A 24,222-nucleotide genomic window follows, 5' to 3' on the forward strand; every position below is an offset into this window, starting at 1 on the left:
ATACTTTGAGGTAAATAGGAAAGATGTGTGGTTTTTTGCTTGTATTTTATGTAAAGGATGCACACAGAAGTACATCTCCCTGTTGTAACTCCGAATGATTTGCAGGAAGTGTTCTGAGTTATACTGACCCCCTGGACCAAACAGAAATTCACTGTTGGCTCCAGGGGGGAGAGGAATCTAACTGCTGGCTTTGAGCCTATAGCCAGTTTAGTCTAGCAACAGCCCCTCCTACCTGCCAGCCTGCTCTGCTTTCAGAATGGGAGGGGAGAAAGAGAGCAGATGAAACTTGTTCTAGGGGGTCCCCAGCTGTGCTGGAGGGTGGGGTGGGTGAATTGGAGCACACTTGCCTCGGAGTGGGGGCTCCAATACACCTGTCGCACTCTTCAGCAGAGGCTGAAACCCCCCCCGGACCAAACTCCTTCTGCTCCCTTTCCCCACTCCTATTCTGAAAACAGCTTGGAGACTGGCAGGGAGGCAGACACAAACGTCTTCATCTGAACATTTTTGCCTGATCAACTATTTTTTAAGCAGTGTGCAGCTTTGTGTTTGATCATAGTTATAGACCACTTTCTGCGGTAAGATGGGTGAAAATTGTTGCTTCTGTCTGTGCCCAAAATGCTCATCTTCTTATTAGTATTTATTGTGACATCTGTTTATAGTAATATAATAATGTTAAGAATTCAGTCTTTAAACCGTGGTTGGAATGGGAATATTAAAGCTAATTTATTGAGCCCCTGGCTAGCAAATGATGGAATTTAATTTGTTCTTGACCAAATATAAAGGATTAATTTAAAATGGTTAAAATATATTTGAGGATCCCTCTTCAACAGCCACCCTGTCTGTGACTGACTTCATAAGCTACTTTTCCTGGATTGGCTTGAGACCTTTTGCTATTAAGTGAACTTTAAGCACTTCCATTACTGATCTTTTCTTCTTCTGCTTTCCTTTTCTTTCACCTATGTGTTCCCTTTGTGTTGGCAAAGGGAATAGAAATATTGAAAGCAAGTTTTCATAGGTATTTATACAAGTATTTGAACTATACTACTATTGTAGTTATATCAGAACAATGTATAGTAGGAGAATGGGATCCTACAGGTGTTGACTTTGTCCAAACAAATAGTAAGAAATAATCCCTGTCCTAAAGAGATGTCAGAAAAAGGATGGGCAAGTAAATGAACCAAAGGAAAAAGGAGTGTGTCTTGACGAAGGTCTTAAAGGTTAAAAGAAGAGAACCCAGATTTCTTAATTCCCCGTTCAGTGCCAGGCTATATGTACCAGGCCCTATAGATTATAGCCTTGACAGATGGAGGTTGTTTGGGCAGGGCAGCATTTAAGAGACTAACTCAGTCAGAGAGGCATAAGCTTTCATAGGTGACTGCCTCTCTACTTAACAGTATGTAACAGATCTTTAAATTTGGCAAAGTAAATTTAGGAAGTAAACAATTTTTGTTACTGGGATAGGACAGCTGGGAGTGTTGTTACAGAATCCCATTAAGTGCTGATTTGATTAGGTTTTTTTGGAAAGACCCCACATGTTTATGATCCTCTGTCTAACTGAAATTGGTTGGGGTACATCTCCTATCAGGACAGCTTTGAAAATTTTCTGGAGGATTTTTTGGTGTGTAAGTTTTTAACCATCGCACTCTGCAGGACTTCTGAGTTAATCAGCCAACCAGAGGTTTCCCTTTGTAAAGACATCATAGTGACCTAAATAAGAAATGGCTGGTTGGTTGGCAACCTCTGATGTTACCCTGAGGGAATCCCAGCAATACAGCCTGCCTTTCCATTCTGCAGGACAAAGAGCTGACATTACTTCTTGAAAGAAACTCTCTCCATTCAAATGGCAGCTGGAAAGGGAGACCTTGCCAGTTCCATGTTTTTGAGTATTCACAAACATACATTTTATGCAATAAAGGGAAGGAGGAGCTGCTGCTTATGAGTGTGCATCAACTGTTACTCTGTTGTCAGAGGAGCAACAGTTGTGGGGTGAGCCTATCAGTGAGCCTGTCAAGGGGCTCAGAGGGCTGTGGGAAACAAAAGAGCAGCTCCCTATCACCCCCTGGCTGGAGAGCACATGGTTTCATAGTTTCATAGTACGTAGGGTCAGAAGGGACCTGAGCAGATCATCAAATCTGACCCCCTGCCATGGCAGGAAAGAGTTCATCTTTGTAGTGACTTGGTAGTGTCCAACCAGGGCATGTATGCACACCCATATAGCAGTATTTAAAAACTGCCATGGGAAGCCAAGCTGCAACACTGCTCTCTACAGGCTTTGAGGAGGCCATCTGCTCTCCTTTCCTTCTTCTCAGAGGGTGGAAGGGATAGCAGAGAACCATGGGATGCTGGGAAGCTGAGATCTCCTTCTATAGCATTGCATATAACTGCTAGGGCTGTGTAAAGCTTCGGGTGCTGATTCGATTCAGAGGAGATTCGGCCTGATTCAGCGGCTGAATCTTTGAATCCAAATTGAATTGGGAGACCAGTAAAAAGTTCTGAATCAATTTGGAGCTCTCTGAATTGATCTGGAAAAGATTCAGAAAACTTTGGAGAGATTCAGAGATTCAGGCAGTCCCTACTCGCTGCTGCAGGGAGTTGGACCCAGACTCCATGCTGGTAAGTAGGGGGGTGAAGGAGGGGGGAGGGGACCATGAGGGGACCCCTGCCCAGCCCCATCCCCTGCCTGCTCTCTCAGCCCCCCTGAGTGCCGCCTGGCCCCCGCCTGTTCTCCCAACTCTTTCAATGACTGCCCTGCCTGGCCCCAGTGTCCCAGCTCTTACAAAAAAAAAAAAAAAAAAGCAAAAAAAGGCTGGCACTCACTGAGTCCTGTCAGGCCGGGGTGGGGGGGGGAGAGGGCTATCCCTGCTTCCCCACACAGCCCTGCACTGCGTGGGGAGCTCTGCCATGAGCCCCCATCCCCCACCCGCTCTCCCAGCCCTGTCGATAGCTGCCCTGCCCGGCCCCAGCATCCTGGCTCTTTAAAAAAAGAAAAGAAAAAAAGCCCCGCAGTCAGGGCCTCTGGGGGCTTGTGGCAGAGCCCCCTCATGCAATGTGGGGCAGTGGGGATTGCCCCCCTGCCTGGGCTTTTTTTTTTTTTTTTTTAAGGTGCTGGGATACTGGGGCCAGGTGGGGCAGCAATTGACGGGGCTGGGAGAGTGGGCAGGGAATGGGGCCTGTTTGATTCAGAGATTCGGCTGATTCAGCAGCGGCCAAGACTCCAAATCATATTCAGCTGAATCGATTCGGGACAGTGATTTGAATCACTAAATCGAATCACTTTCCCCTGAATCAGGCGAATCCGAATCAGAAGTGAATGCTAGCCGCTTCGCACAGACCTAATAACTGCTACCGCATTTCATCTGGTACCACAAAGGGAGTGTCTCTATAAACAAGTTCCTATTTAAAATGCACTTCTGCGATGGATCCACCATCTTTGTAGCATCACAAACTGCCTGAATATATGGACACTCACTTTTTGTACGGGCATTTTTAGCACTATGAAAGTAATGTGTGTCCAAGGCCTGAGTTAATACTGACTCTGCAATGAGCAGCACAAGTATTCCTAATCCTGTCTGATTCAATTCCTAGAGGATCTTCCTCCTGGGTTTTAACCTCCAGGGCAGTCGTGCTACCAGTCTAAGAGTTACGGCTGGGGTTGTATTCCTCTCTGATTATTCCTAGCTTCTGAAGTGGTCCCTGGGACCCACTGGAAGCTGGTATAGTTTGAAGGAAACTCTCCTGTCAAGAGAGAAACAGAGTGTTTAGGAGAGAATAGTATGCAAAAAATAGTACAGAGAGGTATATAAAAGTCAATGTGTTGCATAGCAGGCTCATAATGCAGAACTTCAAAACAAGGCTCTGCTTTCCTGTCTGAAGAAAATCCTCAGAAATCTATTCTGAGTTTTTATGTCTTCTAGGTATGGTGAAAGCTACTGTATTCATGCAGAGTATTTTTACATTTACGAGAGAGCAATTGTAAATGTAGGTTTTAAAATCTTATTAATGTAACTGATAATTTCTATTTTTCATATAAAGTGGCCCCCGGTGGTTTTAGATGCTGCTGTACCTGTAGTCTGTTGGAGTTGCAGCCAGGGAGCAGGGGGTGGGGCCAGCCCTCCTGGGCTGGAGCAGAAAGCAGAGCCCTGCTCAGAGTTGCAAAGCATCTGGGATTCTGGTTTAATTTAAACCAGGAAGGGGGCTGGGACAGACATTGCCGAAAGTGGTTTGACCCAAATTGGTTAACTCTGATACTACATTCACCAGATTTATCTTAAACCAGTTTCAGCCCTTTCAAACTGGTTTATATGCACTGAACATCTGTTCTGTTACAGGTTTAAGCCAGTTTCTGGTCACTTAAACTAGTTATTGTGTAATGTCTGTCCCTAGCCTAGGACAAAAATTATTAACTTAAAATGAAATGCATTATCATGATGAACTTGATGTTTTCTGAATGTTATAAAGTCCAGAGATTAAAAAACTTTGTTGTGAGGAAGGCTGCTATCAATATCTTCTTATGTACAAAATGAATGTCATAATATCAGTGAGATCTATATTTGACTTTTGCTTGGAAAGTTGTTCTTCAATTGTCCTTCAAATGGATATGCATAGGAAACAGTCTGAGGCTATTAAAAAATAATATATAGAAATATGGAAGTTTTTGGAATATTCATAATTATTGCATCATGCATATAATTTAACAGACTTCTAGAAAACAATAAAATAGGGATTAAGATTTTTGACTGAGATGTGCTACCATTTGAGAACATAGTAAGATGAAAAGAATCTGTTTCCAAAGGAAATACATTCCAACATCAATAGAAATCCTTCAGAGAAGCAAAATGCATTTATACCATTTGGAAAAAGTGGTAAAGATGTCAGACTGCTTTCAGGCAGCTGACCAGGAAAGTAGAGGAATCAGCAAACATGAGTAATAGCCTAACAAAATTGAAAATATATGTATTTACTTGAATATAAGATGATCCTAATTATAAGACAACCCCCAGTGATTGGATTCTATGGAAAATTTATATATTTTTAATGATTTTACAGGTAGAGAATCTAGTTGGACGTTTGTCTTGTCCCCCTCCCATTGCTACAACAGAGAAAACAAACCCGGGGGTCAGGTAGCCCCCTTGCCTTCTACCCCCCAACCTTCTTCTCCCTTCAACCCCTCCCCTCTTTCTTTACTGTCAGACCATGCTTTCCCTGAGCACATGAAAATGAGGGTCATATTTGAAAGAAGTGACCTTGAAATTAATATAATTTACCATATAGGCAAATTAGTAGGGCTGTGCGAAGCTTCAGGTGCTGATTCAGTTCAGAGGAGATTTGACCTGATTCGGTGGCTGAATCTCTCAATCTGAATTGAATCAGGAGACTAATAAAAAGGTCTGAATCCATTCAAAGCTCTCTGAATCAATGCAGAAAAGATTAAGAGAGCTTTGGATATTTGGGCAGTCCCCGTCTACCATTGCAGGAAGCTGGACCTGGACTCCATGCTAGTAAGTAGGGGACGGGGGGGAAGGGGCTGGACTAGGAGACAGAGGACCATTGGAGGATTCCTGCCCCACCCCATCCCCTGCTTGCTCCCCCAACCCTCACTGTGTGGAGGGCTCTGACATGGCCCCCATCCCCCCCACTCTCCCAGCCCCCCCCATGGCTGTCCCGCCTGGCCCCAGTCGCCCGGCTCCCAAACAAAAACAAACAAACAAAAAAGCCCCCACTCACTGGCTGCTGCTGCAGCTGTCAGGGCTTCTAGGGGCTTATGGCAGAACGTATTGACTCTTCTAGGGGCTTGTGGTGAGTGCCAGGCTTTTTTAAAGAGCTGGGAGGCTGGGCCTGGGCAAGTGGGTGGGGAATGGGCCTGTCTAATTTGGAGATTTGGCTGATTTCGGCGGCAGCTGAATCTCCAAATGAGATCCGGCCGAATTGATTTGGGACAGTGATTCCAATCACCGAATCACTGTCCCCCCAATTGTCCAAATCTGAATCCGAAGTGAATACTAGCCGCTTCGCACAGGCCTACAAATTAGTTCAGGTAACCATAGATTTAGTTTATCCAGAATGGATAGATTTTACTTTTTTTTTTCTTTGAAACTGCTGATGCAGCCCAGACCTGCTTCTTGTGCTGTTTTCAGAATGGGGTGGGGGGAAGGGAGCAGACGGAGCTCGTTTTGGGGCTTGCTAAGCCAGCGCTGGAGGGTCGGGCGTGTGGATTGGAGCCCCCTGAGGTGGGCGGGGGGAGGGGAAAGGCTAGAGGAGAGATGCTCAATCCCCCAACCCCCAGGACCCAACAGCAAATGTGGGGATTGTGAAGGGGACATGTTTTACCTCCTGCTGGAGCAGCAGAGTTCACCAAGTGACACACTATCTTCTGAGGGTTTGAGGGAATGCCGGAGGACTATGTTTTCTTCTGAGAGAAACTACAATGTGTATAGACATTCATTCTTCTAGGAGAAACTCCTGGGAGTGATTGAACTCTAGTTGTTCCCAGGTTATTTTTCTCTTCAAGTGGTTATTTTTACTTTATGAGAAAAAGCCTGAACATCTGTACACTTGTGGTTTCTCCTGGGAGAGCAGAAATTCTCTTAGGAGAAACTGAATTCTGTATGAGGCCTAAGTGTAATTAGTCCTTCTCCTATCCTAATTAATCATCAGCCATTTAGTTGTGATTCATCAAAACATCCTTGTTCAGCAAAGTATTTACTATTTAAATAGTAAATGCTTTGCTGAATTAGGACTTGATTGCTGTTTATTGCCTCTTGATTATCTGTGGCTTTAAGAATAGAATAAAATTTAAAGGCGTTATTCAGTAAGTATCAGGTGATTAGAAAATGGGATTTCATTTAGAGAAGGAAAGATAAAATCTTGAACAATATTTAATTTGGAAACAGTGAAACAATCTTTTCAAATGTTTCATTTCTGGAATGTAAAAATTGTAAACCTTGTAATATGAAATTTATACACACACACAAATGTTATAAGTATAAAATTAAAGTTTAAAATCTTATTACTTTTATGTTGAAACAAAATGATAGCCAGAAGTAGAAGTCAAAGATAATTTAAGAAGTTGGAACATAATCCTTCATTTTCAATCCTGTCCAGAAATTCATCAAAATTGACACATCCATTAAATATTTCAATTTTGCCAAAATAATGTTTTCTGATGGAAAACCCAATCACCTATACTCTTTATTAGCAGATATGTTTGAAACTGAATAGATTGTTTCATTTTTCACTGAGGGTGTCAAGCAGAAAATGGCAGCTATATATGAGGCTCTAAGGGGAACTAACTAGGTGAATCTGTTTCCTAGATTTGCCCGCACGCTACCTGGCATAGTAAACATGTTTTATAGAACTGTGTTACCACTACAGATAATACCAGTGTATGTCTATAGGGTTTTTTTGGAAGATATGGTGTTAGATGATGATGGACAAACATTGTCATGTTCCTCCAGCTATACTCAGAACCTGTGTGGGGATTCAGGTATATGGGGAAATACTAATTGTGCCCAAATGATAAAGAAACAGTATTGTTAAAAATTGGGATGCTGTTGAACTTCTGAGAGGGAATTACAACATATAAAAATACATAATTCTGATGCTTTTTGGAATACAGTATTTTGTTTTTGATTTTTTCCCCAGCTAGCTATAGTTTAATTGAAAATAGAAAAGCTGCTCTGAAAGAAACACCTGAGGTAGCTATTACCCATTAGAACTGAGCTTCAACACCCTGACAGCACCACAGTGGCATTTCTCAATCACCCTTTGTTTTGGTTATCAGGGAATGTAGTATTTAGATGAAAACTGAATATTTTCTGCAGAAAGTGGCCCCTTGCAATGAAAAATATAATTTACTGAAAAAAAATATTTTTTTAAAATGAAAACAGTTTGTTGTTCCACTCCACTGTTTTAAGCTTTGTGGAAGGAAATTAAAATTGGGATTTGATTCTTATGTTTCATTTCCCTTTTTCTCTCAAATAGTTTTTAATGAAAATGGCTTAGTAAGGCTTTTGCATCAGGGTTTACCTCATAAGCTGGAGGTCATCTTGTTTCACTAATGCAAATCCTCCATTGATCTGGTGGACACAAATACGTGTAGTATTGGTATATTTCTGGAATTCTCTGTCAATGTTTTTGTGACCTCTTTTGGAGGGAAGGCTCTTGCCTTCGCCTTCATTCTGATTCAGTGCAAATTGACTCCCATTATTCTTGCTCACTGATCAGATAGCTAGTAAATGATCAACTAGGTAGTTCTGTGCATGGGAAGATATGATTGTAGGGGGCACTGAACCTCCAAGATGGGGCAAACAGACCCTTGGACTTATGGGACCATGTGAGCCTTGTACCCTCAAATTTTACAGCCTGGGTGGAGCATGTGGCATTGCGAGAATCATGGGGAATCAGCTGAAAACCCCTGGACATTTCAAGATTCTAGGGGTGACCTTGGGCATCAGAGGCCAGGTGATGCAGGAGCAAGGGGCCCCAAGCCTCTGAAGTGAGAGTGAAAATTACACACTGAGAATTGCACCCTTGCTCATCCACCACTGCTTCCATCCACTTTTCCAGCCTTCTACATTCTTGCCCCTTGCAGCCAGACCCTCACCCCACCCATGGACACAAAGACCCATGGGCATTGCCACAGACCATGCATAAACCCAGCCTATCGGCTGCCACTAGCCAAGCCTGGGAATGCAGGTGGCAGTTTGGGGAAATAAAGGGTCTTATAGACATCTTGGGGAAGGAACACATCCAGTGCCAGGTCCAGATAGGGTATCAAATCAGAGATGTCTTCAAGTATATCGCCCAGCAGATGCATGCATAGAGCCACAACAGAGACTGGTTGTAGTCTCTAAACAAGGCCACAGTGATAAGAAGGCATTATTGCCATGTGCTGGACATTTACAAAGTGGTCTGTTTGCTGGGTGCAGAGCATGATATTCTACAAGGACCTGTCCCCTTTCCTTGCCAAGAACAAGGCAGACATTCCCACTCCCCACACCTCCAGGACCAGGGGTGTTGCAGAGGAGTTACATCCACAGGAACACCACCAGAGGAAGAGGTGGCACAGGGAGTCCCTGCAGCACCATACCCGACATAGGGGACATGGTTTTTCCAAAGAGAGTCCTGTCACACATCTCTGCTTCATAGTTTCATAATTGTTAGGGTTGGAAGGGTCATCAAGTCGGAGCATCCATCAAGTTGGAGCAGATCATCAAGTCCGACCCCCAGCCATGGGCAGGAATGAATGTTGGGATCAAATGATCTCAGCTAGGTGATTATCTAGCCTCCTTTTGAAGACCCCTAAGGTAGCAGTGAGCACCACTTCCCTTGGAAGTTGGTTCCAGATCTTAGCCGCCCTGACTGTGAAGTAGTGCCTCTTGATGTCTAGCCTGAACCTACTCTCAATCAACTTATGGCCGTTATTCCTAGTTACTCCTGGTAGTGTTCGGGGGGAACAGGGCCTCTCCCATTCTCTGCTGGTCCCCCCGGGAAGTTTATAGACGGCCACCAGATCACCTCTCAGCCTTCTCTTGTGGAGGCTGAACAGGTTCAGGTCCCGTAGTCTCTCCTCATGGGGCCTGCCCTGCTGCCCCCTGATCATGCGAGTGGCCCTCCTTTGGATCCTCTCCATGCTGTCCACATCCCTCCTGAAGTGCGGTGCTCAGAACTGGACGCAGTACTCCAACTGTGTCCTAACCAGTGTCGCATAGAGGTGGAGGATCACCTCCTTGGACCTGTTCGTGATGCATCTGTGGATGCATGACAAGGTATGGTTAGCCTTACTGATTGCATCCTCACATTGGCTGCCCATGTTCATCTTGGAATCAATAATGACTCCAAGATCCTTTTCTGCCTCTGCTCTGACGAGAAGGGAGTTCCCCAGCCTGTAGGTCTGCTGCTAGTTCTTCCTCCCTAGGTGCAGTACCCTGCACTTGTCAGTGTTGAATCCCATCCTATTCTCATCCACCCACCCCTGTAACCTGTCCAGATCTACTTGTAACCTGTCCCTCCCTTCTAGCGTGCCCACCTCTCCCCATATATTAGTGTCGTCCCCTCCCAGAGGCATGAAGTATGTTCCAGGGCCCCCCCCCCCCAGTACCACCACAGCAATTGCTGTGCTGGCACAACCCCTAGGATCCATGACGACTACTCCTGAAACTTCTTCTGAGTCATGTCATGTGTGAGGATGCCTTGTAACCTGTCATAAGGTTTACTCCCGCTCCACACAACCATGATGGGGACTCAGGTCCTGGGGGAATTGCAGAGCCCCCATGAGGAGAAGAAAGGGGCATCAGGGTAGGGGCAGGGACCTGAGGCTGCCAAAGCCAATCCCCTCCATGGTCATAGCCCTGTTTGGGTCATTATGGTTAAGAAGCCCACAAAGAGGTTGGGGCCAGAGGGAGGAGGGCCAGGACTAAAAGGCATAGGGTGAGGGTGAATTGCTTGCTTTCCTCTCAGCCCTGCCCTCCCCTGCTAAAGCCTGGAGCCCAGCCAAGGCACCAGTTCTCCCCACCACCCCAATCCTGAATGCTTAAGAGAGTATGTTCCATTCAGTAGGATCATACACCTGCCTAACTGACATGTCTTTGGCATTTCCCTCAGGGATATGCCGCAGTCCATGGGAGATCGGAGCCTAAGCACAGATACCTCAAGCACTTAGATGTAAACAGCTCCCCCTCCCCACAAAGTACTCATGGAAAGACATTGATAGTGTTTATTGAGGTCAGTGTGCAAAAGGGTAAACAGCAGTTTTGGCAGTGTGTGCCCCCAGGTCAAGGAGAAGAGAGCTGACGCAGCTGTGCCTGACAACTGCTACAATCGCAGTGTAGCAGAAATTCGGAAAAAAAGTCCTCTTTGCAAAATATCCACAGACCTCCTTTCCAGTCCAGGAAAGCGGCATATGCGATGGAACAACTCTGACATGGGAGCTGTTATCTAAGCCTCTCAGGTTTTGCTGCCAAGGTGACTCCTGGGTTGTATACCTGGATGTGCTGGCAAGCGGCCCAAGAGCACTTTTCCCCCATTCCTTCTGATCCAGTGTGAGAGTGAAGTCCTTTGGGGACTGGCTGATTCCAGTTATCATATCACAGGCACTCACTGTATCAGCCCCTTACAGCAAGGGTCTGGCCTGCAGTGGACTCTATTTCTCAGTAGCCCCCTGCCTAGCAGTGGCGCCGTGACAGCATGGGGCCAGGGTTTCCACGGAGACTAGCCCCAGTATCACTGGCAGGGCATGTGGCAGTGCGGTGAGCTAATCTGGGGCTGGGATCTTGTGGCGGTAACAACATGGTCCAGAGCTGGAGAAGAGCTGCGATTCACCTTTGGCAGGGGCGTGCCAGCAGCGGATCATGGCTCTGCCTTGGCTTCGGACCACTCTGTCACCCCTGCAAGATCACAGAGCAGCTCCCTGCCCAGCTGGGTGCCCTGCCAGCACTGCTGGGGCCAGTCTCCATGGAAACCTTGGCCCCTCATTATCACGGCACTGCTGGTATCCAGGTCTCCATGGAAACTGACCAGAGCGATATGGGCAGGGGCTGCTAGGAAATGGATCCACCATTTTGGCCACCCCTGACTTCAGGCAACCCCCTAACCCTCTCCTGTGATCATGGGCCCATCTTAGCCCCATACCTGCTACCCCCCCCCCCAACTCCCTCTCCCACTCCTGCAAAATAAGCAGCCCCTCCCCCTTGTCTATAGGCTCTATGTCTTTGTGTGAAAGACCAGCTCATGGTGGGTGGCATGGTGAGTCCAGGACAGGTGGCCAAACACCTGCTGAGCAAATGAAAGATGTACATATGAGGTGCTGCAAAATGAAGAAGAGATGTTACAAGCTGTGGTTGCAGCCTCTGAGCTCAGGCTGCGCGCTGTGGACTCTTGATGCCAGGGGCTGACTGCCAGGAGGAACAAATCTAGATGTGTATGGGGGAGATGGACAGGCCAAGGGATGCTTATACGCAGACTGTTGAGTTGCATGATGGGGGTCTCCAGTGCCAAATGGACACAATATATGGAGGGGGGGGACACACTGTATGGAGGGGACACTGCATAATTCAGCAGAGCCAAGAGAGTCGCAATGTCAAGAGAGTCGCAGGGAGTTAAGACACACAGTCCAGGCCCCCCGGCATTTGCCCTGGAGGTACAAAACCCCCATGCAGTTCCAGTTCAGTCCTGAAGGGGCTCAGGCACACTCATAATGGTGGTGGTGGCAGGGGAGAGGACCACTCACCAGCCTACAGGGCCAGGGCTCTGACAGCCGAGCCTAGCTGTCCCAGCTTGCTCACCCCCTGCTGGGAGGCCCAGGGGGAGCTCTTTTATTGCCTCTGGCCCCACTCAGGGCCTGGTTCCCACTGTGAATAAGTGGGGGCAGCCTTGGTAGGGATAGGCAGCCCCCTGGCTCAGCCCAGCTGTCTGACATAAGCCCTGGGCATTGACGAGATTTGCAGGTCCATGGCCCTCGAAGGGGGAGATGTAGCCACAGAAGCCAAGGCACTGAAGGTCCAGTGTGGGAAGGCCAGCAGTCTTTGGCACCCACTGCAGTAATGCCTCCAGCCCACAGCTCTTTCAGACGGACATTGGGTCCAGGCTTATGCAGTTGTCAAGCTCCTACACAGAAAAGTCCCTGGTCTTGACTCTGGACACCTAAAATTAGGGTGCCAGGTCAAAAGCCCTATACCCTGTACCTTTTCTCCCAAGATTTTGTGTTTTTTCAGTTCTGGGGTCAGTGGCATTCCCTCTTACCCCAAATCCCCCTCCAGGTTCTGTCATCCCTTTGGGAGGAAGGACCAAGATGAGATGCTGGCAATGTTCAACAGGTTTTCTTTATTAAACACAGTTAAAGTTTGGGAACCACAACATTTTAAATTAAGACGCATCTCTTCCTTGTGCAGCATTCCCCAGCATTCTGGTGTGTGCCCTAGGCATCAGCTTCATTAGACACGTGCATGTCAGTGGCCCAGTTGTGCCCTGGGTGGCTGGATTCTGTGTGCGTGTGCGAATTGGTGTGTGTGCATGTGGCATGTGCGCGTGCACACACACACACACACACACACACGCGCGCGCTCTCTCTCTCTCGTGTGTGTGCAAATACCAACCCCAGCCATCCAGGGCAAGCAGACACACCCACAGACACAGAACCCAGGTGTCTGGGGCATGTGCACATGTAGAGAACCCAGGTGTCCCCCACACAACCCAGGTGTCCTGGGCACGTGCACACACATGGACACACATAGAACCCAGGCATCTGTCATGCATGCAGAGAACCCAGGCATCTGACACACATGCACATGCTTGGTGGGTGCAGGTTGTGCTGAGTGGACATGCATGAGACAGCTGGCTGATGGCTCATGGCCATGAGGAGCCACTGCTGCAGCAGGGCCAAGGGGCAGCTGTGATGCCCCCAGTAGCCAATTGGGATGGCTTGGATGTTTGGCTCCACTTGGGAGTCTTTGGCAGCCCAGGGAGCCTGCAGGGCATGTTGGGAGCTGTGCAAGAGCCCCACTACTGCTGGCCTCTGACCATGTAGGCAGGCTCCGAGCCCCTCTACATGAGGGCTAACGTGCGTTCTGTTTGCTCCTGACTGAACTCTGGGCACTTAGAGTAAAGCTCAAAAGTTACAGTGCTTCTACCTCAGCTGCCTTGAATGCTTGTACTTAGTCTGTTTGGGAGCTTACAGATGTGAAATAAAAAAATGGCACACTCCTTCACCAAGTGCAGTGCACTCCCAAAAGAGGTATCACGTTAATTTGACCTGGCTCGCCCAACGTCTGTATGGATTGGGTGCTTCAGGGGGCTTTTTGGTGCTTTTATCTTATCTAAACCTGATTCAAACAGCTAATCAAAGTGCCAAAAAGCCCTGCTGAAGTGCCTGATCGATACATGCTCTGGGGAGCTGGGCTGAAGTAGTGCGATGCTTCTTCTCGTAAAGCACCAGTTTTTGTGGGGGGGGAGGGGGGGTTCCCCCCAAGTCTGTCAGCGCCCTATGACTAGTCTTCCTTCAGCTGAAGTGTTTGGAGCAGGACAGCTGCTGGAAAAAGACAACTTTAAAGTGAACATTTCTCCTGCAGAGTGCCTTAAGCAGAGTTTCCTACCCTCTAATGCTACCGGCTAATTAAGCTGCTCTGGTCACCTAAGCAACAAACCCACAACTCCTCTCCACAACTTCTCTAGAGGCCCTGCAGCTACATCCACATGGGTTGACATTGTTGTACACTTTGGGCTGAATTAAACCCAATGTGCCTGTTTTTATTAAAGGAAAAAAATGCAATTGTCAGTCAGGTTTATGAGATATTAATGAGGTGAGTGGGCAGTGCAGGCTTAGATAAACAGTGCAAGCTGAAAGGAATTATGTCTCTACATGCAAATGAAAAATCAGTCTCACTATAGTTTTGGAAATATATTAATGAGGGAAGGGTTTACTTAAAGCATTTTTATATATGGAAACAGGGTGAGAGGAAGGATTTGTACCGAGGAAAGAATCCAAAAAATCATCAACCTCTCACATCGCTACAGCTCCATTTCTTTTCTTCTGGTGCCAGCAGTTGGAGTGAGAGCCTGCTCTGTCACACCACACCATGTGTAAGTTCTGCCTACAGCTTGCAGCAGAGGTTAGGGCATTTCTAGGTCTGTGGACAAGGAAGGAAAGAGGGCGTCAGTTAATATCAAAAGCAATATTTCCTTTTTGAAGAAGCTTCTTTCTCCTGATCTCATATTAGATTTGAATAGGCAAAAGCAGGTTGCTTGATTTGTAGGTCTAAACTTAACCTCTGTAGGGACAGTTCTGTTATGCCAAAACCCAATTTACATGCCACTAGTTGTGTTTTGATGTCATTTATACTGATCTGCTCTTGTTCATTTCTGTTCATGGTTGAATAAGTAGATGTTATGCACAGACCCTTCCATTAAAAAAACAACAGCAAAAATAGAATCTACTTTCTTCCTTTTTGATACCTGGACTAGAAACACAGCTCAAACACTCTTCTATTCTCTGGTCATGCTAAATGCATAAAAATTTGGTGCATCTGAACTCAGGTATTTTTCTTAAAGAAAAATAGGATTAGCCATCTTAATGGATGTAAATTTATTTAATTTTTTGGCCCAAGTGTAATTTCTCCTACAGCCATGCCCGTGCTTTGCAGGTGTTACTGTTCAGTCACTTTCCCTTGTTGGCACCTTGGCCTTCTTGGCGTCTGCCCCTCTGCTCTACCTGGCCCCTTTGCTAGGGCAACAAAAATGGTTTGGGGGCTGGAGAACGTGACTTCTGAGGAGAGGCTGAGGAAACTGGGTTTATTTAGTCTAGAGAAAGGAAGACTGAGCAGGGATTAAATAGCAGCCTTCAACTACCTGAAGTGGGGTTCGAAAGAGGATGGAGCTAGACTGTTCTCAGTAGTGGTAGATGACAGAACAAGGAGCAATGGCCTTAAATTGCAGCAAGGGAAGTTTAGATTAGGTATTAGGAAGAATTTTCTCACCAGGAGGGTAGTAAAACACTGGAACAGGTTACCCAGGGACATAGTGGACTCTTCATCCTTGGAGGTTTTTAAAACCTGGCTAGACAAAGCCTTGGCTGGGATGATCTAGTTGGGGATGGTCCTGCTTTGAGCAATTTGTTGGGTTAGATGACCTCCTGAGGTCCCTTCCAACCCTAATTTTCTATGATTCTGTGATAGCTACCTTGCTTGCTTGTGCCAATCCAGTCCACCGGGCATAGAAAAAAACAGAAAGGCAGGGTCATGCCTTAGCGCAATGTACCCTGCATTGGGTAAGTTAACGCTAGAACAAAAAAAGTATGCTGTCACTTTAACACTGGCAGCCCCTCAGGCAGCCATGCAAACAAAGAAAGTGAGCTCTCACTTTAACACAAGCAAAAATCTTCCCTACTTGGAGTAAATGAATCTCCCTCTGGGCGGTGCCCAACCCAGGTCACTCACCCTGCTCCCGAGGGTTTTGTCTATTACTGGAGTTCCCCGGTAGTTACTTCCCCTCCGTGAGGGGTTCAGCTCCCTTTAGAGCTTCCTCCGATTGCAGCATTCTCCCCCTGGTGGCTGCTTACCCTCCCGAGTATGCCTGTATTTAGCTCCTTTAATTATCACCTGTGTCTAGTGACTCACCAGCCCTCAGGTGTTATTCTTCCTTCTTTTGAGTTGACCAGGGGCTCCTTCTTTCTCAGACTGTCTAACCTTGGCCTTGCAGGCCTTATCTCGGCTGCTCGTTTACTCACTCAGCGCCAAGGCTGGGGACTTTGACTGAGGTGTTCCAGTGCTCCTACTGGGACCAAAGCCAGAGGTTCCTGGCTTGCTCCTCCACTCTGGGTCAGACAAATCACCGTATTTGGGGTGAGAGAGGAATTTTACTCCATGGTCAAATTGGTATGGACTGTTGGGGGTTTTGCCATCCTTTGTAGTGGGAGGCATGGCCTGTTACATGGAATTTCTTGTGCGCATATTAACAACCTTTTGTAGAAACAGCACATTGACTGCCATGGCTCCCTTGCTTTACCACTATGTTAGAGTGTTATGTCTGTGCTGTGTCACTTGTGTAGTGTTCAGATTATGGATTGTATAGGATGCTTTGGATAGGGATGATCCTGCTTCAGGTGGCGAGTTGGACTAGACGACTTCTGGAGGGCCCTTCCAGCCCTACTTCTCTATGATTCTGTGAAACTTCTGAAGCATCTGTTCCCAGTTGAACACAGTATGCTACTATATTGCAGTAGTTTTATTAATCTAGCTGCATCGGTTACTTCATTGTAGAGTATTGGTTAACCAATATTATAATGTGAGAGCAGCATTGGAAATGAAATTTATAGTATGCACATGTATATTATTTTGTTTGCACTCTACAAAGGTCTACAGAATAAGTAAAATGGCATATTTTTAAAACCAGAATCCTTGAAGTTAAGATCCTAAATCTGTTTTCTGCCACCTAAGCAAACATGATCTGATTTTTTGAAAGGGTGCTAAATACACACAACTCATACTGCTTATTACTTATGAAAATCAGGCTATTTTAATTTACATTTAAGAACTTGACTTTAGTCACTATAACCAAGCTGTTATATTATTTTAATTTTACTTCTGTTATTGAAGTAAGAGTTGCATAGTTGCCTTCACTTAATTAATAGCAGTGAAATGTGGTATTAAATCCAAGCAATGTGCTTTATGGAATAAAAGCATGCATGATGATTTGCTCATCCTGGGAGTAGTGCATTCTCAGACAGAGTTTAGGTACGTGGCTCTTCATTCATGTTCATACTGTTTCCTCCTTATTGATGTGAAGTTGGTGGAAGGTGAGTGTATGGAATGCAAGGCTGAGTAGTGCTGTGAAGTGAAACAATGGCCTTGATGTCAGAAGAGTAGTGGGAATCCACGTAGGCCTGAAGAGCTCTTCCTTTCTAATGTGAGTAGATTCTACTCTATGCACTCTCTACGTTAGAAACTACTAAAACAGCACAAGGTATGAGCTTGATAGTAGCTGTGACCAGGAGTAGCCAGAGTTTGTTTATTTTGTGACTTAAAATCTTAAGAAAAGAGGGCCAGTGATGTGTGGTGTATAGCCCTTCCAAAGTAAACCTTGTTTTCTATCTAACTGGAAGCTTTAAGACTGTTTAGAAGGCACAAAAATGTGAAAGCAGTAAGAGCTTGAGAGCAAGAATGTTTGAGTGGAACAATTTTAAAGCAGTAGTAGTTTTGAACTATGTTTATAATGCTGCAAAATAAAAATGTGTATAACTTTAGGTATTTTAACAGTACTATGAAAATATTTTTTAAAACAGGAAAATATAGCTTATGTAGTTTACAGTAGCTTGTATAATGAAGAAAAAAAAACTTTGCCATTGTTACTGTTGCTTTTTCCTTACTTCATTTGTTTTTTAGCTAGGTTAACATTTTCATTTTTAAAGCCCTGTCAAAACATTGTAATAATTTTATTGATAACATATGAATGATAACATACGAAAGCTTATGAATGGTTTGATTGCTATGATTTTTTTTAAATCATCAATCTACAACATTATTTAAGCTCATAAAGCTATGATTTTTTGGATCAAATGTGAGTGAATGGGTAGTGTCCCTGTTAGATTATAGAATTACACCAAGCTTAAACTCCTAAATGGACATTCAGCACGAAGCTGGGTTTTAGGTTAAATCTTGCTATATTTATATAGTAAGGTAGTTTTATTGAGTTTAGAAATACATTGTAATTATGGCAAGTAGGATTTGGCCCCATAAGCAACTAAATGATTATGCCACAGCTCTGTTAGAGCATGCCTAGGGGGTTTTGTTTGTTTGTTTTTTCTGTTTTTGTGGGTTTTTTGTCTTGTTTTCTTTGTTTTAGTTTAGATGGTAATGATGTGTGACATGCTTTCATCATGGTTAAAAACAGAAAAGTATCACCACTTCCAAATTTTCCATGATATTTTCATTTTAGTAATACCAGGAAATTCTATTCCATATACATCCTTTTTTTTGTTTGTTTTTTGTAACCTAGTTCATTGTCGTTAACTCAAAAAATAAAAACATCAAATATGTCAAACAATTTTAGGCACAAAAAGTGCTATCATACAGTTTTCTCCAATGACTAGCAAAGATCCTAATCCTATATCAGTCATTACTTTTGTCACATAGGGCAAGACATTAATTTATTGTTGTCATGGTGTCAAATGATCTTCTAAGAGTTCTGTAATGGTGCTTTGATCAAAACTAGAGAATTGGTTGAAAGGGGGAAAATATGCTATAGAAAATGTTAAGTGGTGAAATGAAAGAGTAAATGTAAAATGATTCTATTAAAATAGACTTAAGAACGGAGAAGAACATTTGAAGATAAACTCAGCATGTTTGTCCTGGATTCTGAAACAGGAAAGCAGTGGATATTTAAAGGTGGTGGTGGTGGTAATAGTCCTAGTTGGTGGTCAGGGTGTGAGTTTATAAGCAGTTATTTATTCTTTCTTCCAAGTTTTACACAAAGACCAGAACTACAAACTTCTGTCTCTCCCAAATTTGAAGTAATGGGATTGGAAAAGAGGGAACTTAGGGAAAAAGATGGCAAAAAACATATATTAATATAATAGGAGTGGTCAAGAAGGAGGTGGCAGTTTCCTTATTCATAGACCATGGAAGATAATGAGTATTATCTACATATCTGCTGGGTTCATCAAGGACAGGATCTTGCATTGCTTCATGTAAATCTTGGTCAGGGCTGTCCAATTCATCACCTGTGAGGGGTTAACTTATGGCCTGCAGGCCTCCTCCAAGGCCACCCTTCCACGCTGTCTCACTGCTCTTTCTGCTGCTGCTGTCTCTGGGCTCTCTTTACAGCTTCCACTTCTTGTTCATGAGGTTGCATCACTTGTGGAGCCTTTGCAATCCATGTAGCAAGGGCCTGGGGAGCTCATGCATCCTATGTGGCCAGGGGGTTAAGGTGGAGAAGACTTGCGCAGCATGTAGCCCATGTGGCAAGCTGCACCTGGCTGCTCAGATGTTGGACAGGCCTGACCTAGGTGACAAAGCTTTTACTTACTGGGGCACTATTTAAAGTTGTGTTTTTTGTGGGAGGTTACTACTCAGTGGGACTCTACATGGAACTCCTTAATGCACAGTGGACTGTTCTATTGCTTATTAGCACGTCACAGCAAAAACCATGCTAATGCATTCATATGTAATGGAATTAGTCTACTACACATTGTGTCACAAAAAAAATGTTTGCCTTTGCTAATGCGCATTAGTGCAGTTACCGCACCTTTATCTTAGAGGTACTAAACTTAATGCACCTTTGCTACTGTGCATTAAGAACATGTGGGTGTGCCCAGTAATTTAAATGAAATCTTTGAAAAACATCACTGAAGCTTACTCCCAGGTTCAAGCTCATGCTGAGTTGATTGTCTAGAACCACAGGTTTAAACACCCACTTAAGTGTTCTTCTGCATTGGGACCTAAGTGCACAATTGCAAGATCAGGCCTATATTGTGGAGACAATATTTTAAAATGTGCCAAAATACAGGCCACATTTGAGGGAATTAGATTGGTCCCTAGGTGGATCACTGACATCTGTTTAAATTTTGCAACTGCCACTTAGACCATAGATTTCTTTAGAAGGTTATAATCCTTGTAATTTATCTGGCCAATGGCAGTTATATGACTTCAAACATATATAGAAGGAATAAAGATTTTCCCTTCCAGTCCCCACAAGGAGTAACTGAATACCATACTTCAAGGCACTATATATTGGGTGAGACCCCTGTTAATAAGAACAATACATATAATACATTTTAATTATGCTTTTAAATTCACTGTTGATTACCTTTATTATTGCTTGTACACTCCCCTCCCAGTCTGGTCCAGGAGGGAAATGGAGCAGCAGGGCAAAGTCCCCTGCCCATTCCCCAGACTGGGGATCTGGTGTGGGGCAGGGGGTGAGCTTTGGGAGCTGCTCCAATCCCATCCTGGGCCAGTCTGGGATAGGAATGGAGAAGCTGCTTTTTTGCTCCCTGCCCACTTCCTTGGATGTGGGTCCACAGTCTGGGGAACAGGCAGGGGACTTGCTCATTGCTCTCTTTGCTCCTAGTGCCAGGAGTGGAGGAGCAGCTGCTCCTTGCCCTGCCACCAACTCCCCAGACTGGGGACCCTGCTCCAGAGACTGGAAGCAGAAGGGTGGAGGTGGCTCCCCACCCTTTCTGCAGGCTAGGGTGATGTCAGTCTGGGGAAGGCACAGGGAGTTTTTCCCTGCTGCTCCACTGCTCTCAGGGATTATGAGGTGTAGAGCAGCCACTGTTCCCACATCAGGATATTTGCATCTAGTGAAGGTGTGCAGTGGGTGGTGATGGGCTAAATGTCTGTACTCGATATGAGGCCGTGGTCTGATGCAGCTGCACAAAAGGCGAATGTGATTTTTGAGATGCATTAGGTGCAAGACACAGGAGGTGATAGTGCCTCTCTACTCAGCACTGGTTAGGTCTCATTTGGAGTATTGTGTGCATTTATGGGCACCACATTTGAAAAAGGACATGCAGATGTTAGGGTCCAGAGGTGGGCAACAAAGATGATGAAGGGCTTGGAAAGCAAGTCATATGAGGTGAAGCTGAAGTACCAAGGCCTGTCCAGTTTGCAGAAAAGGCACTTAGGAGGGGACATGTAAGTTTTCAAATACTTGGAGGACTGCCATAAAAAAAAGGGAAAATACCTTTTGCTGCAGAGAGGACATAGACCAATTGCTTGAAGTTGTAGCAAAGTAAGTTTAGATTGGATATATGGAAAAAACTTCTTCACTGTTAGAATGGTGAGGCAGTGGAATAGACTGCCTAGGGAAGCTGTGGACTATTCATCCCTAGAAGTGTTCCAGAAGAAGCAGGACAGCCATGTGGATGATCTAGTCATAGGTAGGCCTGTGTTCTACTTTGGGTATTTAACAATGTTTCTGGGCTTTGCTGGTTGCTCCCACCTCCCCTTTCTGCTACGTGTCATGCTGTTTTTAAGCCTTTGTCAGAGGCATTGGGTGTTGATTACAGCCAAAGGTGGGAACTTAAAGGTGTGCCAGTGCTCCTGTTGGGACCAAAGCCAGAGGTTTCTGGCTAGGGGGTCTTGCTCCTCTGTTCAAGGTCTGACCAATTATCATATTTAGGGGCTATGAAGGAATTTTACCCTGAGGTTAGATTGGTGTCCTTCCTCTAGCTGCGAGCATTACCCCCTACTTGGGATCTTTTGAGCATATATTGGCATTTCATAGAACCAGGATACTAGCTGCCGTAGTTCCCTTAAAGTTTACCTGTGGCAGGTTAGGGTATTATGTCTGTGTTGAGTCAGGGTTAACAGTAGTTTTATGTAGAGTTTAGATTATGGAGTGTACAGGATGGTTTGGATAAGAATGATCCTGCCTCAGGTAGGTGGTTGAACTAGATGACCTCTGGAGGTCCCTTCCAGCTGTATTTCTTTATGATTCTATGATTATATATCAATTACCATATTTCACGGTGTATAAGTCAAGGTTTGAAGCCCAATTTTTAACACTTAAAATTCAACCTTGCCTTATATACAATAGCTTGTGAGCCCTGGCAGTGCCGCTTGCAGGCCTGGGACCATGTCAGCTGAGCACCAAGGCTGGTGCCACTCGCAGGGGATGGGGACTGGAACAGGGCTGGGCTTAGTGCTCAGTTGTCAAAGCCCCATCACAGGGGATGAGGCTGTGTGAGCTGAGCCCATCCCCATCCCCTGCGAGTGGCATGCCCCCAGATGAGCACTGAGCCTGGTGCTGCTTGCAGGGGATGGGGATGGGCTAGGTGCTTGGCTGGGGATGTGGGCCAGGCTTGGAGCTTGGCTGGCATGGCCCAGGCAGCACCACTTGCAGGGGATGGGGCTACGCTAGCTGAGCACTGAGCCTGGCCCTGATGTATACAACTGTGCTTATGAAAATCCTAACTTTTCACATTGGAAAACTGGGGATTGACCTATATACCATGTCGACCTACACAGCTTGAAATACAGTAGCCATATATGGGATGTTGATTAATAATTTAAGAGGGAAGAGACTGAGGTTACAGTTATATGCATGTGGATGCATGTGTGTGTGTATACATATGTGTATATATATGTGTATATCAAACTGGATAAAACTCAGGTATTACTGCTTTTAGAGAACAGTTGGCTATTTTATGCTTGCTGTGACTGCATTAATACTAGGGATGAATTTGGCCCAATAAACCATATATCATTGGAAAACTTTATGTATATGGTTATGAGAAGTCTCATTCAAATGTTACTGATGCATGTAATTATTTTCAGGTTTATGGCTTTCTTTTTTCAATTTTTCTTGTTCATCTTGTGGACATGCTTATATGCAATTTGTGTGTTAATAATTTTGGTAACTCTAGCATGGTCTGTTTCTATCATGTGGTGGACTCAGTAGCCTTAACCCACTCTCCCCTCTAAACATATAAAAAATGGAAATATGACATTACATTCTAGACATGCGTCCTGATATGCATAGTGTAATGGGAGTTGAGCCACCAAAGGCACAATTGTGTAAAATTCTGAGCATTTGCAATGCATGCTGTCTGTAGGAGGAAATAAGAGCACTAGGCATCTCATTTGAAGTCCCATATGTCAAGGTATGACAGCTTTTAGTGTGCTGGAAAGGTCATTCCTTCTACAGAATCTGATTTTGATTCTCTGTTGGTTGTTGGAGTCTTTGAGAAGCACTCACATACTGTGTTAATGGGGATGCCTAATTCTGACTGGCTCATGGTGCAAAGTTTTCAAGGAAGTATGAGAACCCTTCTAAACTGTCTCCTTCCACTTGCTGAAGAGCTTATCCTAGAATCTCAGTGTGGGTTTAGGGCATCAAGAGGCACAACTGACATAATCTTCACTGCTTGCCAGCTGCAGGACAAATGCTAGAAACAATATAAACCTCTCTACATGGACTTCTTTGACATCATGAAAGCCTTCGACTCTGTCAACCAAGAAGCACTGTGGAGGATTTGTCTGAAGTACAGATGCCCACCAAAATTCATCACCATTCTTTGCCTGCTTAATGATGGTATGCAAGCAGTGGTTCTCAATAACAGATCTATCACAGATTCCTTTGAGGTTAAGATGCAAGTTAAGCAAGGCTGCGTCATTGCTCCAACACTCTACTCAATGTTCCTTACTGCAATACTACATCTGACCACCGACAAGCTTCTAGTCAGAGTGGAACTAAACTACCAAATGGATGGCAAGTTGTTTAATCTTGGCTGACTCTGAGTGAAAACCAAGACCACCCCAACTTCAATCAATGAGCTCCTGATGATGCTGTCGTGTGTGCTCACTTGGAAGCAGACCTTCAGGCAATAATTGATGTCCTTACTGAGGCATACGAGAAAACGGGACTAATGCTTAACATTTAGAAGACTGTGGTCCTCCATCAAAAAGCTCTTAATGAGTAGTCGCCAGCTCCAGAAGTCAGATTCATAGTGAGACTCTGGAGAATGCTGAATATTTCTTGTACTTTGGAAGCCATCTCTTGTAGAAGGCTGACATCAATGAAGGTATCTAACATTGCCTTAAATGTGCAAGTGCAACCTTTGGACACCTGAGGAAATAGGTGTTTGAAGGTCGTGACGTCAGATCTGAAATCAAGCTCAAGGTTTAGCAGGCAGTTGTGATCCGCATTTTCCTGTGTGGAGCTGAGATTTCATAGTTTCATAGTAGCTAGGGTCAGGAGGGACCTGAACAGATCATCTAGCCTGACCCCCTG

The 24,222-nt window shown here is 44.9% G+C and overlaps 1 protein-coding gene across 3 annotated transcripts in view; it reads left to right on the top strand.

Annotated features, from left to right (window-relative positions):
* The window catches only part of THSD4 (thrombospondin type 1 domain containing 4), a 675,583-nt gene that overhangs the window by 50,511 nt on the left and 600,850 nt on the right, over positions 1 to 24,222 (top strand). The gene's annotated exons all lie outside the window — the stretch shown is intronic.

This window comes from Alligator sinensis, unplaced genomic scaffold, assembly GCF_000455745.1.
Source record: "Alligator sinensis unplaced genomic scaffold, ASM45574v1 scaffold913_1, whole genome shotgun sequence".
Classification (NCBI taxonomy): Eukaryota; Metazoa; Chordata; order Crocodylia; family Alligatoridae; genus Alligator; species Alligator sinensis.